The sequence below is a fragment of the Pinus tabuliformis genome, chromosome Q, assembly GCF_031772625.1.
Source record: "Pinus tabuliformis cultivar Carrire ecotype Pingquan chromosome Q, CPIR1, whole genome shotgun sequence".
Classification (NCBI taxonomy): domain Eukaryota; kingdom Viridiplantae; phylum Streptophyta; class Pinopsida; order Pinales; family Pinaceae; genus Pinus; species Pinus tabuliformis.
Window position 1 is genome coordinate 998,704,958 of NC_142296.1, and position 15,678 is coordinate 998,720,635.

A 15,678-nucleotide genomic window follows, 5' to 3' on the forward strand; every position below is an offset into this window, starting at 1 on the left:
GGTTGGAAGAGGACGTCGTATTTGGGGTCTGAATTTCAGGGGTTAGAACTAGACCAAACCTTTTCTAGGTTTTGGTGGATTATTTATGAGGAGCTTGGGGTTAATTTTGTAGAATTTTCTGAGCACCAGAGGTGGGGTTTTCCGCAGCTTCTTTCCAACAGACAATGTAGTTTTCTGGGGCAGTGCAGGGCATTATTGGAGCAGTTGGTTCTATCATTTGGGCTTCTTCTTTTATGACCTGGGTTTTGTCAATCTTGCTATTGAGGCAAGCCCAGGTGCACTCCTTCCACACTATTGTACTATTCCTCCAATTGCTTAATAAAATGGCTCAACTGGTTATCATTTTTGTTGTTTACATGGGTGTTCACTGTGTGTTTAAAATTTTTGTGTTGTATTTTTTGTTCGCTTGCATATTACTATTTTTCGTAACTAGGAACATTACATCTTATTTTCTCCTATGTGAAAGGTTACAAAGAAGAGTTAAAGGGAAGATTTGATCTCGTCCAAGTTGATGGGCGAGTTGTTAAATTTAGATACCATGGTATGTTTATGCTTTAGCACAATTTACTTCTATGTTCCTTATCAACACATTGACAATTTCCAATTATATTCATTAGCAATCACATTAACTTAAACACATTGGTAGTAAACGCAGATCGAACATAAAGAGATGTGCAAAAGACAAGCTAAGACAAGAGGCACAAAATATGGTGGATGCCAGGGACAAACCCCAATGTGGGGAAACCCTTTGATCAAATCTTCTTATTATTCTTCAATAGTTCAAAAGAGAGATAGAGTGTACAAATATCATAATTACATGCCCAAAGAAGTACCCCAAACCCCCAAAAGCTCCCAGAGCCTTGTGTCCAACTCATATGGGGCCCTCATAGGAGGGTCGTTCCACAACTCCAAGTCTCTCTCGGAAGGTTAAGAATTTGACCTTCCCCAAAGGCTTCGTGAGAATGTCTGCGACCTGCTCATTTGTTCTAATGTGTTGGAGCCTTATTGCTCCCTGCTGTACCATATCACTAATAAAGTCTTACCGGATATCAATGTTCTTGGAGCGGTCGTGGAACACGGGATTCTCTGATAGGCGAATGCCACTCTAGTTTTCGCAAAAGATCACGGTGGTATCTAGCACGTACTCAAATAGCTCACTGAAGAGATTCCTCAACCAAACAGCTTCACAACAGGCCATACTCGCAGCAATGTATTTGACCTTGACGGTTCTTAGTATAACTAATTTTTGCTCCATGTTCATCCAAGATATTGAAGCAGACCCAAAAAGGAAGCAGAACCCAGACGTGCTCTTACGATCCACCACACTGCTAGCTTAGTCAGCATCTGAATATCCATGTAGCCTCAAATTCCCGGCAGTGTATCTCAGTCCATAGTGGATTGTGCTTGGAGATATCTCAAGAGATTCTTAGCAGCGATCCAATGAATGTGATGAGGCTCGACCATATATATTGAGTCAACGTGTTCACAACAAAGCATATGTCAAGACGGGAGTTGACCAAAAACATCAGACCCCCCACAAGTTGACGATACTCGGAAGAGTTCGCCAATTCGGGCCCAACAACACTTCCACATAGCTTCTTAAAGTTGAGTTCCATCATAGTAGTCACGGACTTGCAGTCCACCATCCCACATCTCTCAAGTAGCTTCACAATGTATTTTCCTTGAGAAAGGAAAATCTCACCTGGATTTTGTCAAACCTCCAACCCTAGGAAGTAATGCATCAGTCCTAGGTCCTTCATCTCGAACTCGGAAGCCAACTCCCTCTTGCATTGATGAATGAGAGGGTCATCACCTGTCAAAAAGAGATCATCCACATAAAGGACCAGAATGAGAGGTCTGTCCTTTTCAACCTTGAAGTATAGGTTCGGGTCAGCATCGCTCCTTGTAAATCCCAACTTCATAAGATAACTATCGATCCTCTCATACCAAGCCCTAGGGGCTTGCTTCAACCCATAAAGGGCTTTCTTCAACCTGCATACATGTGTCTCACGATCTTGAACTTCGAATCCCTCGGGTTGTTCCACATAGACTTCCTCCTTAAGCGAACCATGCAAGAAGGCAGTTTTGACATCCATCTGGTGTAGGCTCCATCCTTTTGAGGCAGAAAGGGCTATGATTGAATGGATGGTGGTATATCGGGCAACTAGTGCAAATATCTCATCATAGTCTACTCCTTCCTTTTGAGAGAAGCCTCGAGCTACAAATCTGGCCTTGAATTTCTCAGCACTCCCATCAGCTCCATGTTTGATCTTGTAGAGCCATTTTGAAGTGACCATTGACTTGTCCTTGGGTCTAGGAACCACATCCTAGACATCATTCTTCATGATCGACTCATATTCCTTGTTCATCGAATCTTTCCAAACTTGTTGTTTCACGACATCTTTGAATGTGCAAGGCTCAGATTGTACAATGGTACTCATGGTAGCTAAGTACCCTTGGTACCTAATCAGCGTTTTGCTTTCACGAAATGTCCCCCTTGGTGGAATACGTTTCTCAGCATCTTCAAGAGTATCTTTGAGCCACAAAGGCCTTTTTCTTGAAGTAAAGGGCTCACTAGGAGGTGGATCAATGGGATCCATTGGACCTTCAACATCAAGCATTGGCTCATCAGACGGAGGTTCATCTTGCTTTTCTGTATCAACATCATCATTGTCGTTCCTAGGGATAGGAGGATCTTGGATCTTTCTAAGAGCATAATCTTCATCCAAAGTGACATCATGACTTAATTCCACTTCCCTTTGACCACACACAAATTCTATATGCCTTCGAAGTTTCACTGTAGCCCACAAACGTTCCTTTCTTCCCAGATGTATCTAGTTTGTTTCTTTTCTCTTTCGGCACATGAAAATATACGACAACCAAAAATTTTAAAATGAGAAATGTCAGGTTTCTTACTGGTGAAAACTTCCTCGGGTGTCTTGAAGTCTAAAGCTTGATGTGGGCATCGGTTTTGGACATACACAACAATGTTGGCAGCTTCTCTCCATAAGAACTTCAATAGACCTTGGTCATGAAGCATGGCACATGTGGCTTCTATGATAGCATGATTCTTCCTTTCTGCAACACCATTTTGTTCAGGAGTATATGCGGTAGTGGTCTCGCTTTTAATGCCAACTTCTCTACAAAAGTCTTTGAATTCATTTAACTCATATTCGGTCCCATTATCGGTCCTCAATATTTTGATCTTCTTCCCTGTTTGATTCTCAACCAAGTTTTTGAAAGAGCGGAACCATTTGAGCACTTCATCCTTCTTCTTTAAGAAATAAATCCATGTTTTGTGAGAGCAATCATCCACAAAAATAATAGTACAAATTTCGACCCAAAGATGTCACGGGCAACATACCTGATAGATCAGAATGGACCAATTGAAGAATATCGGTGGTTTGAGTTTCACTTGAGGGGAATGGTCCCCTTTTACGTTTTCCAGCTTCACATCCCTGACAAACACCTTCATGATTCAAGTTGAATTCGGGCATCCATGTGACCATCTTCCTCACATCAGGTAAGGCTTTGAAATGAAGGTGAGCAAATCTTCGGTGCCATAGTTCGGATTGAAGAGAAGTGTCACAAGTCATTTCTCCCAACGAACTTCCTCCAACCTGATAGAGACCTTCAACCCTGAATCCAAGAGTGAATGCATCTCTTGGGTTCCTTTGCCAAACACGAACCTTCCCATCAATGAATGCCACCTTGAAACCTTTGTCTTCCATTACAGAAATAGAGACCAAGTTCTTTTTAGATTAAGTACATATAATACTTCTTGTAAGTGGAGGGTTTGATCTTGATTTAAGTGAAGAGTAATAGTCCCAATTCCTTTCACAGGATAAGTGGCATTATCCGCAAGTATAATCTCCATATTATTCTTCTTTTCAATCAAGCTAGAGAGAGCTTCTTTGTACCTAGTGAAGTGCCTTGAGGCACCACTATCAATCAACCAATGGTCCAATGTATCCAGAGGAGAGGTAGTGGAGAGGGCAGAAATAAGATAAAATTCTTTTTTCTTTACAACATTAACTTCTTCATACCTGGAGTTTCTCGATTTATTGGGAGGACGACCATTTCCATTTCGAGCAGCAGGAGTATTCCTCTTTCCTTTGTTGTTGAACTTGTTGTTCATTTTATTGCCATTGCTTTTGATGTTGTTGTTGTTGTCATCATCTCTTGGAGTATCCTTTTTGTGAGGACATTCTCTAGCAAAGTGGCCAAACCTATTACAATCGAAGCATCTTCCTTACCTTCCTTCTTTATATCCTGGCTTGAACCCTTGTCCTTGATTCCTTGGACCAACATTGTTCCTTCTCTTAGAATGAGCAGAGAAGGTGGTAGGTTTGTTTCCATTTGAAGGCTTGTCTCTTTCCATCGTCCTTATTTCTTCTTGAGTGCATTTGGCCAATAATTCATCAAATCCCAGAATCCTATCATTGTTGAGGATGGTAGTGTTGAACACATCCCATTTTCTTGTAAGGCCTCCAAGTGCAATAAGTGTGAGCTCCTTATCACCAATGAATTCTCCAATAGATAGGAGACCATTCTTGATCTTGGTAATCCTCATGAAGTAGGATTCCCCTCTATCCATCTTGATGTCCTTCAACTTGTTCTTGAGAAAGAGAACTTGATTTGCATTATTTACTTTGAACATCCCAACCAGCGTGTCATACATCTCCTTAGATGTTTCCAAATCAGAAATATAGGTAACCAAAGGCTTATGAATAGAATCAACAATAATATTCTTCACTTTAACCTCACCTTTCTTGTACTTTGTTTGTGCAATTGTAGATGCATTTGAAGGAGGCTCTGCTATTCTTCCTTTAACATAGTCCATAGCATCATTTTCTTCCAATGTCAAATCTAAAGACATCTTCCATGCATGATAGTCAGATTTGTTCTTAAGCTTGTCCTTGGATTTGAAGTAAGATGTAGTTGTCATTGGTACTAGTTCCAAGTCCTTGTCCAATAACTTCCCTTAGTGATTGCTTTGCTTCACTCTTGCTTGGGCTTTGTCTTCCCCTGAGCTCTGATAACATGTTAAATTAGCCCATTGACAATTTCCAGTTAACCCCGTGACAATTTCCCATTATATTCAGTAGTAATCACATTAACTTAAACACATTGATAGTAAATGCAGATAGAACATAAAAACATGTGTAGAAGACAAGCCAAGACAAGAAGACACAAAATATGGTGGATGCCAGGGACAAACCCTTATGTGGAGAAACCCTTTGATCAAATCTTCTTATTATTCTTCAATAGTTTCAGTAGAGAGAGAGAGTGTACAAATATCAGAATTACATGCACAAAACAATGTTGCCAAATCAGCAGTCATCTGTAGGAATTTACAAGGTAAGTTCCTCAAATAGAACACCAAAGGACACCTCTCATAAACAAATCACAGATCAATACACCGGTATTCTTGACATGGTTAAAACCTTCAAAGAGGGAAACAATCCATGGCCCGAGCCAACACAGCTACTTCAGGCAATTTATTAATGTAAAAGAAAGAAAATTTACATAAGCTTCTCTCATGAACGGTCACCTTAAAAATGACCCTCCATGCTTTTTAAATAGAGATCATGGACTAATCAGGTGTTAAGCCGCGGATCAAGTGTTGGTAATATAGGAGAGAATGAACCGTCATATCACTTCATGTCTAGAACATATCGTGACCGTCAGATTGTAAGTTACAAAAAGTACATAGTAAAGAAACACACTTTACCTAACTATACACTAGGCCAAGTTGTACTTAACTATTTCATGTGTCAAAATATCCTAACATCCCCCCTTAAGAACAACTTGGGATAGGATTGAAGGATGTACAAAGATGACATAATAGGAGAAGGAAGGAGGCCTTAGAGCCTACCCCCCTTTAGTGAGAACTTCTCGAACTCCAACCATAAATCGAAGTTTAGTAAACTTCGCCTCTGTGAGAGCCTTTGTAAAGATGTCTGCAACTTGATCATCGGTTGAACAATATTGCACTTCAAGAACATGGTCATGAATGAGCTTTCCGATGAAGTGCATGTGTAGTTCAATGTGTTTGCTGCGTTGATGTTGGACTGGATCTTTGCATAGTTGAATGACACTTTGATTATCACACCAAAGTGTAGTCGGATGATGCTGCTGAAACCAAACTCTGACAGGTTCTGACAAAGCCACAAGGTTTCCTTACTAGCTTCTTATGGCGCCATGATACTCTGCTTTTGCTGAAGAAAGAGAAATGGCACTTTGTTTCTTGCAAGCCCATGTAATAGGTCCAAAACCAAGAGTGAATACATAACCTGCAGTAGACTTCCAATCATCAGGGTCACCAGCGAAATCGGAATCAGCGAAACCAACCAATAGAGGAGATGCTTCTGCACTGTAATGAATCCCAAACTGAACTGTACCGCGAACATAACGAAGTATTCTTTTAGCTGTTTTCCAATGACTTTCATGTGGGTTTTGCATAAACCGAGCAATAAGGCCAACAACAAAGGAAAGGTCAAGACGGGTATGGGTCAGACACAAAAGTTTTCCAACAAGCTGACGGTATAAGGTAGCATCAACTTCAGGAGAAGTACAAGTCACTGAAAGTTTGGCTCCAGACTGAAAGGGAGAAGGGGCTGGCTTACAGTCTTTAATGTGAAAGTGGCGTAGAAGATCATAGGCATACTTAACTATTTCCTATGTGTTGGAATATCCTAACATCAACAACAAGGAATGTAGCCATAACCGGAAAGTCAACGGTGGTCAAAGCAACCCCAAAATGTCCTCCAAGCAGCTCGGTCAACAACAAAAGAATTCAGCCTTCCAAGAGGGTCAAAGTCAACCCAAAAACAACTTGGTCAACCAAGTCAAAACCTACTGTAATTTTTGTGGTCAAATAGAAAGTCAACACTCAAGTCAACTCGGTCAAAATTGTCCCCATCACCTCGAAAATCGTGCCAGTCAATGTGGCCTTCATAAATCAGAATTCTGCCCACTAGAACGAAGCCAACACTGGTTAAAATGGTCCAAGTCAACGCTGCCCTAATCCCTAAAATTTTCGGCCACCAAAACAATCCGGAAATTATGTCCTCTTCCACACGTGCGAAGTAGAGAAGTCTCCAAGCTATACGAACCAATCAGGAGAGGAGAGAGAAGATGATGTCTAAATGAGAGAGAGGTCACTCCTATTTATACACATTGTTGAGGGTGAGGAGACACATCCATTGGGCTTCATGAGCCTACATTTCACTGAGGCCGACCTTGACAATTTGTCCATGAGAAAGAATAAATTCAAAATTCCATTTCTACTTCTCAGAATGAGATGATCTTTATATCAAAATTGTACCTCTCAAAAACAAGAATCCAATGCAATAATCATCTCCATCATATGAGTTGTCCTAAGGTGGAAGTTGGCCCTAGTTGCCAATTTTAACACAAGTTTTGTGGCTATTGTGGATGATCCAAAGTCCAAGCTCTGTGCTATTGTTGGAGGATCCAAACTCTGAAATCCTGAGGCACTATCGTTTGATCTTTGTCCGAGATTCGTATTGTCTGAGATATATTACTAGGTCGAGATCTAGTAGGCTACACCGAGCCTCTTGTTGCAATTCGAGAAGATCAGTTTTGATTCGAATTTGCTAACAGTGGAACGGTGCATCTAGATCGAGATCCAAAGGTGAAATTTGAGCCTTACACTCTGTGGTTCAAAGTCATACATTTGTCCAAGTTTAGATCTGCTATTGAATTAAAGTTAGATCGAGATCCTAGCCAAGATCTGAGAGATTTGAGGTCTAATCTATTTCCCTGAGATTTGTGGCATATATATTGGACCAAGTTCTGATCTATTTCTCAGAGATTTGTGACATATATTTTGGTATGAGTTCTGATCTATTTCTCTGAGATCTGTGGCATATATATTGTTCTGAGTTCTGATCTATTTCTCATAGATTTGTGGCATATATATTGTTCCAAGTTTTGATCTATTTTTTTGTGGCATATATATTGATTTGAGTTCTGATATATTTCTCTTTGTCCGAGTTTTGATCTATTTCAGGCCTGTTATTAGGCTAAGATCTAGGGTCACTTCAAGTCTGTCTATTGTCCAAGATCCAAGTCACTTCAGGACTGTGATTTGGTCCAAGTTTCGCGCATACTTAGATATGTATCCTTTTCAAAGTCCGAAACTCAGAAGGAGGGGATTCAAACTCTGTTTTTGTGGTATGAGCAGAGAATCAACCTCTAATTTGTGATCTTGTTGGCAGATATTGTGAAGAAGACCTTAGCACTTGTGGAAGCCATCTTGATTGATCAATATTATCTATGTCTTGACGTCTTGTTGAAGGATCTCTCTCAGGAAAAGCTTGATTGGGTTTTCCTCTCTGCGGGGTTTTCCCCTCGTCTCTGTAATGTTCCTAATTTGAAATTAACAGTGTGTTGACCACGTGTCAACGACCCATAGCAGTACACCCCATTTTTTTCGCAAAAGGGATAACGCTTGATCAATGTGTCCGTGCCGTCCAGCTATCATCATCAACTTGACTTCCAAGATGTTATGTAAACCCATTTTGCATGTGTATAATGTAAATAGTCTCAGCAGACCTGTGTCATGTATGTAACGACCTAGATAAACCTACCTTTCTAGTGACGAACTCCATTCTAGGAGGTTTTTCATTTCACCAATTCATTTTTGAATAATTGACAGAGTTTTTCCCTCCAGTCTTACCCAAAGCTGAAATGGATTTTGTCGCTAGGATTTTACATGAGTTTTAGTGTTCTAGATCAAGTCTATGTAAAAGTAATTTGGGAATAATCCTAACTATTTGGTTAGATTATTTTACTACAAATTGCTTCATCTGCTAGATTATACTTGTGTCACAGAAATGGTTAGTCTGTGAGGGTTGTAGCAAATGGGTTTTCCCCTTTATGATGTAAAATGTCTAGTGCATGGTCCCTCATAATTAGAAAACCATGGCTAAACATTTGAGGATTGGAAAAATAATTTATCCCCTCATAGGTTAATTAATTAAATTTTCTGACCCAAAATTAATTAAGATCCTAAGCCAGAAATTTAATTAATTCTTAGTCCTAAGTAAATTTAAATTCTCCAAAGGAAAAATTTGTCGGTTCTAAAAAAATAAATTTTAGGAGGTCCCAGGATTAAGGTAAATTAATTATTTTGATAAATTTTAAATTTTTGATCTTTGGGAGTTAAGTCAAAGTCAAATTTTTGGGGAAATTAACTCAAAAATTCTATTTTTGAGTTTAATTAAGATGCATATAAATGAAAAATTCGATTTTCCTCGAAAATAAAATATTTCGACATATGAAATTAAAAGAAATTTTGATCTTCATCAACGGTTGAGATTACTTTGACAAGGATCACTCGAATTAGCCGTTGGAGGATTTATATTTAAATATGAGGTCATTTGTCAGTGGATCTATCCGATCTTTGAGTCGTGTGCGAAGCAAAAAGATCTTGTGTAATTTTTTTCGATAATAAAGAAAGACTTTGGGGTTAAATTTCGTTGGTGTTACTCTTCATGGGAATACTGTAAGATGCGTTGTTTTCATGCATAATTTTTTTTAGCCATTGATGATAGCTTCTGAAGAGTGATTTGAGTACAGGTATCTTGCTCAGTCGCTGGGGTTTAAATGATAATTTAATTTTTGAATGTAATAGCATGTATCTCTATTTATCTGAATTTTATTATCATTTTCTCACTCTATTTTGATGGATGGATTGAGTTTTGCAGGGAAATTTTGATTTTTAGATCCTCGGGCATTAAGGGAAGTTTTCAGTTGGATCAGCCAACTCCTGATCTGTGTTTTCTGAAAAGCCCAACCAAAATAGCTCCGGGCTTATCATAAGATTTTTAGCGGTGATATACAAAGGGTTTTGAGCTAAACACCTTCTTTAAAAAAATTAAAAATTTAATATTTTGTGTGGGAATTGATAGATCTGGCTATTGAGAGCATTAGATTACCAGATCTGGGAGCGGAGTTGGACTCGTATTCCTCAGATTTGATAGATCTACCATTCTTGTGTATAGATTTGTAATTTTTTTTTGGTTTTCTGAGTTGGGTTTCTGGTGTTTTTTTTTTTATATATATATCTAGGTTCTAGGTGTTTTTGTTTTTAGGTACAGGTTGCAGATCTGAAACAGAAGTTTGATTCGAAGCCAGATCTAGGCCCTGGAGGGTAAGATCTGGCCTCAATACCATTTTTGCAGAGATATTCTTCAAAGGATTTTACAATCTGAAGGGTTTCAAATTTTCTGAAAAATTCATAAGTTTTGGAAAGGAAATTTTAAGTAGAAGAATATATCAATTTAAGCAAAAAATTTTGGGAAATTTTCTTAGGTTTTATGGCTACCATTTTCCTATCTACTACTGAATTGAGCTTCCTTTTTGCTGCATTTTTCCCCTCAAAAAACTTTCGAAATTTTTTATTTTGTCTGCGTTTTGGGGTTTCTGGAAAAATTCGATTTTTTTTTTGTGCTTCAACCTTCTTCCTTACTGCTGTGCTTTCCTCCACTTCTCCATCGCTGCCATCTCTCTCTGCAGAAGTTTTTTGCTGGCTGCCAAGCAATCCTGTTACTCTTTCAAACCCTTGTCCCTGCCTGTCCGCAGCCCTTGCAACCCTCAAATGCTGCCTAATCCCCTGCCTTCTTGGGTGAATCTCCTTCCTGCTGCCATTGACAACTCATATCTCTGCATCCATCTTGGCCTGCATCCAAACATCCAACTTAAACCTCTCCTTCACTCGCAACATCTTGTCGCGTCCCTTCCTCCGTTGCCCCTCACTGCCATCACATCCTTTATCTGCATTTTCCTTGAATTTCTCCTTCACACAAGCTCCCGCGTCCATTCCTTGCCCTCATCTCCGTCAGCCTGCTACCCTTGCTGCCATATCTGCGTATCTCCATCCTCCATCAAGAGCTCTCGCCCCATCCTTGCTCTTCCGTGTTCCTTCTTCTGCTCGCTGCCAAAGCTCCTCTCTCAATCACTCGAGCTTTCCCTTCTTTACCGCCATCGAGCTCCAACCTGCAAACAAGCATTGCGACTTCCTCTTTTCGTTTTTTTCTATCTGTTGTGTATTCGTAGGGTTAGATATGGTTAGATGAGGTTTGATTTATTTTTACTTTATGATTTTGCTCTACATTTTTTTTAATGTTTGTCTAAATTAAAAAAGAATGCTATTTTTTTTTTAAATTATTCTTAGATAGTTCAATTTCCTTTTTTTTTTACGAGTTTCCTTTTGTTTTGATTTTTAAGTCTAAAACATATTAAAAAAAACATTGACTTTGATTTTTTTTAGGTGTTTCATTTTGATTTGTTTTGATTTATTTTGTTTTACTTGAAAATAAAAAATATAAATCCAAAACCCTAAAAAATAAAAAATAAAATTCATGTGACTTTGAGACATCGAAAAAATTAAATCAAAATTTTTTACATTAAAAGTTTTAATTTTTTTTTTGTGGCCTTTGGCCCATTAAAAAATTACTAATCTAAACATAAATCTGTAATAGATTACTTCTCATATAACTTGATAATGTTAAAACACAACTAATAAAATACTTATAGTTGTAAATTTAAACAATTAAAAATTAACCCTAGGAATTATAGATAATACTATAAAAATATCTCACCAATCCTATAAAATTAATTAATTATTTGAATATATAAATTAAATAAAACCAACTAACCAAATATAAATACTTTAATTGGTAAGAAAATAAATAAATATTATTAAATATTAAAATTAAGTTATTTTTATTAATTAAATCAAATAAAGTAGTTAAGTGATTGATAATTTTTACATAAAAGTAATAAATATAATAATTAAATCAATAAATAACAAAATTAAGTAATTAATTTATATCTCATCAATTAATTATTTAATTAATCAAATTAATAAATCAATAAACATATTAAAATATTAAAATAAATAAATAAAACAAATAAATAAATAAATAAATAAATAATTTAAATACATTAATAAATTAAGTAAATCATTATTCAAAATAATTAATTTTATATATAAATAAATAAGTAAACATAATAATTAAACCTATAAAATATAAAATTAATTAATTAACCTATTTATCCCTTTAACCTATTTTTTAAATTAATTAATTAATCCACCTATCTAACTTAATAATTAGCTAATTAAACACAATAATAAATAAATCAATTAAATAAATAATAAATTAAAAATATATAAATAAATAATTAATAATAATAATAATAATATTAATAGAAATAATAATATATGATATTAAAAAAAATTAAATTAAAAAATAAATAAATAAATAAATAAAATAAAATAAAATAAAAAATGGTCGACCTAATTTCTCACATCATTCCTTAATAACCTATATATATACCCTAAACATAGCTCATGGATACATCATTAAGGTTGAAGAATATCAATTGCCGCATCCCCTGATGATGGACTTACTTGGTAGTCCGAAACGTTGGGTTCACAAAACTCTATAACAGGTCATTCCTCCTCTATCTAAAATTATTAAATCCTTTCGATTTGTTTTACTTTGGTCACATTAAAAATCTTATTTGATCATTGGCCACATCAACTTGTTTCATAAAGCTTAGCACATTAAATTTGCCCAAGGAGTAATTAATTAGTTAATCTAAAGTTCCTTCTTTGTGTCTTTTTGTGTTGAGGGTAAAATCTCTAAAATAAAACTTTTGTGGTATTAAGCATTTTAACTTCTCCATAGTCAAACAGACCTAATTTTTTTTCAATTGTATTTAAATATTGACTATAGGAAAGTGGTAAATTTCCCTAGATTTGGGTCACTAAGCATAAATAATTTTAATTCTAGGATTGTAAATTGATTAGCGTTTAAATTTCATGGTTTTTTTTAAAGTATTTAGATCTCTAGAAATTTAATTGCTTGAACATTTTGCATCTTTTGAGATTGATGGTCATATTAATTGCTTGAATTATTCGATATTCATTGCATGTTGGATATTTTGCGAACATTTTCAAGTAATTGTTAAAGTACTTTGTCGTGGAATTGTAATAAATTGCATATATTTGTTTCCCAAACTGAGTAGTTTTTGAGCATCTGTTGACATTGATATTAAATTGCAAAGAAGTTTTTTGTTCTCTTTGAGCTATAATTGTATCAAAAAGATTTGAAATAAGCTTGTGGTTTAATTGTAATATTTTCAGGGGTTTATTTTTAAGTCTTCATCTAGTAAAGTGAACATTTTATTTTGGTGATTGAGGGCTTTTGTGACACAAGTGTTTCTAATCCTTGAGTCTAACTTCATCTCATCATATAATGCATTTATATATAAGTTAGCTTTGCATAAATAAAATTTACTTCCAAGCATTAGCTTAGTCGATAGAGAAATAGGTATCCATCCATCTTTGTTTGAGAATCCTGCTTTTAATTGTACTTAAAACAGTGAGCTTGCAGTCGTTAGAGCCACAACTCTCTGCAGCGCCGGAGGCACCGGGTATGTTAGATTTTCAGGAGAGGCGTTAATCACACCTTAGTGTGCTTCACCTTATCTTCTCTTTGCCAATTACTACGAAATCAGGTTCAACACTGAAATGATCGAAAGATTCAAATTCAAATAGGGATTTAACTAAAATTAACCAAGATTCTTGCATCTCACATTAGTTTTAGGATCTGCATTTCATATAAGAGTGTCATTACTAAGCAACATTTGTAATTGATTACCTGGTCTTAATTTCCTTAGTGAGATTGTTGACTCCATAAGGCACTGGTATCAATCATTTAAAATATAATAAAATCCTATAAGTCTTGCTAAATCTTAATCAAGTACTTGGTCGTTTCACTGTCTCCCGAACTGGTTGGTTCCCAACTAGTTATTTTTCATTTCATTTTTCTATAGGGTCTACCCCCCTTAGCCTGTTGTAGAGAGACAACGTAAACAGAGAGATTGGGGATCAGGGTGACAGCCCCCGATCTGAGCCATTGTCGTGGTGCCTAGACATTCTGTGCGACAACATTTTTTGGCACTATTGGCGGGGACCAATTTATTGGACCTTGGATTTACGATATTCATCTTCATCTTTTCAGTATTTTAATCATTTCTTATCCCATCAACGCCACATTTTCTGGCGCCATTATATTTCTTCATCTTTTTATCACCTTATCTTTCGTCATCTCATTAATCCTTTTGCCATCACATTAATCCTTTCATCTTCTATTTTAGCACCTGGACACTTCGGCTGGTTTCCTATTTGGGTGGCGACTCCACTTATTCATCCATTATCTCTCATACAAGAAACCTTCCCTGATATCCATCTGCTTCTCCCTGACTAACCTTTCGGTTTTTGCCTTTTGGATCTTAGAGCTAGATTCATGTTCAAGTGGTGACTCCACTTCTTTCATTTCTTACAAGAATTTCTGCTAGAAGCTTGCTTCTTGGGGATCTCTTGATTTTCTTGATCAGGGATCTCTCTCTAGCATCGATTTGGTCCCTCCTTATCCCTTCAAGCAAGTCATCATTGATGACTTGTTTGCCCCGTGTCATTTTACTAACTTTCTCCATGATATGCCGGAAGAGGCCATTCATAAATTGCCTTTGTTCTCGGGTGGTGATTCAGCCACTGCTAGAAAGCATCTCTCCAAGGTTACTCATATAATAATCAGATATTGTCTTTCTTCACAATATAAACATGAAGATGTCAAGATGCGTCTATTTGCCTTTTCTTTAGAGGGTGATGCTTTGAATTGGTTTCATAATTGTCCTGAGGATTCTTTCGCTTCTTTACAAGACATCATCAATGCTTTTAAAGATAGATATGGAGATCAAGGTGGCTTGCCTTGTGCCCCTAGTACTATGCAAAAGGATGAAAGTGATCTTGTAAAGGATCCAACTGTCAATGAAAGATTTCAAGACAATTCTCCATATCAAAATGTGCCATATTGCAAGCATTGTGAATGTTCTCATGATGAATCCACTTGTACCGTTGCAAGACGAATCCATGATAGTGGAAAAACAGGAACAAGTTGTCAAATCAGTGTCGACAATGAAAGAGAAAATGATAAGCATTTTATAGAAGAACTAAAGTAGTTGGTTAAAGACATGCAGTTCAGTCAAACACAGCTGGTAAAAAATATGGAGCTTAATCAAGAAAAAATGATAGCTGATTATGCCAAGGATATGAGAACTTTGTACACCCAGCTGGAAAAACGTGATGAGGAGATGGAAATCATGAAAATTAAACACTACGATCACATAGCCACTGTAGTAGAAAAGTATGCTCAAAATATGGAGGCTATGACGACCGACATGCAAAGTCATCATGAGAAAGAAATGAGTACTATTCAAGTAAATCATAACACAATGATGAAGGAGATGGAAGCTGCTCAGATTTCTCTTCAGAACAGATTGTTAGACATGGAGGAAATCCATGCCAAGGAAATCAATGCTATGAAGGTTGAACACTCTAACTAGATTGATGCCATCAAAATCGAAAAGACCACTCTTCAGGATAAGCTACAAATGATGAAAAGCGAACAAGTTCTGAGATTTCAAGTTAGACCAAAGCACAAAGGGTTTGTCACGACTCACAGATCTCCCAATCCACCGAAGCATTTCCCATCTCATCGCAAGGAGGTTACTTTTCCCATTAAGGACAAGTTGACTTTGGTTAAGGAAGACCAAGCTTATGTATCACCATTAACA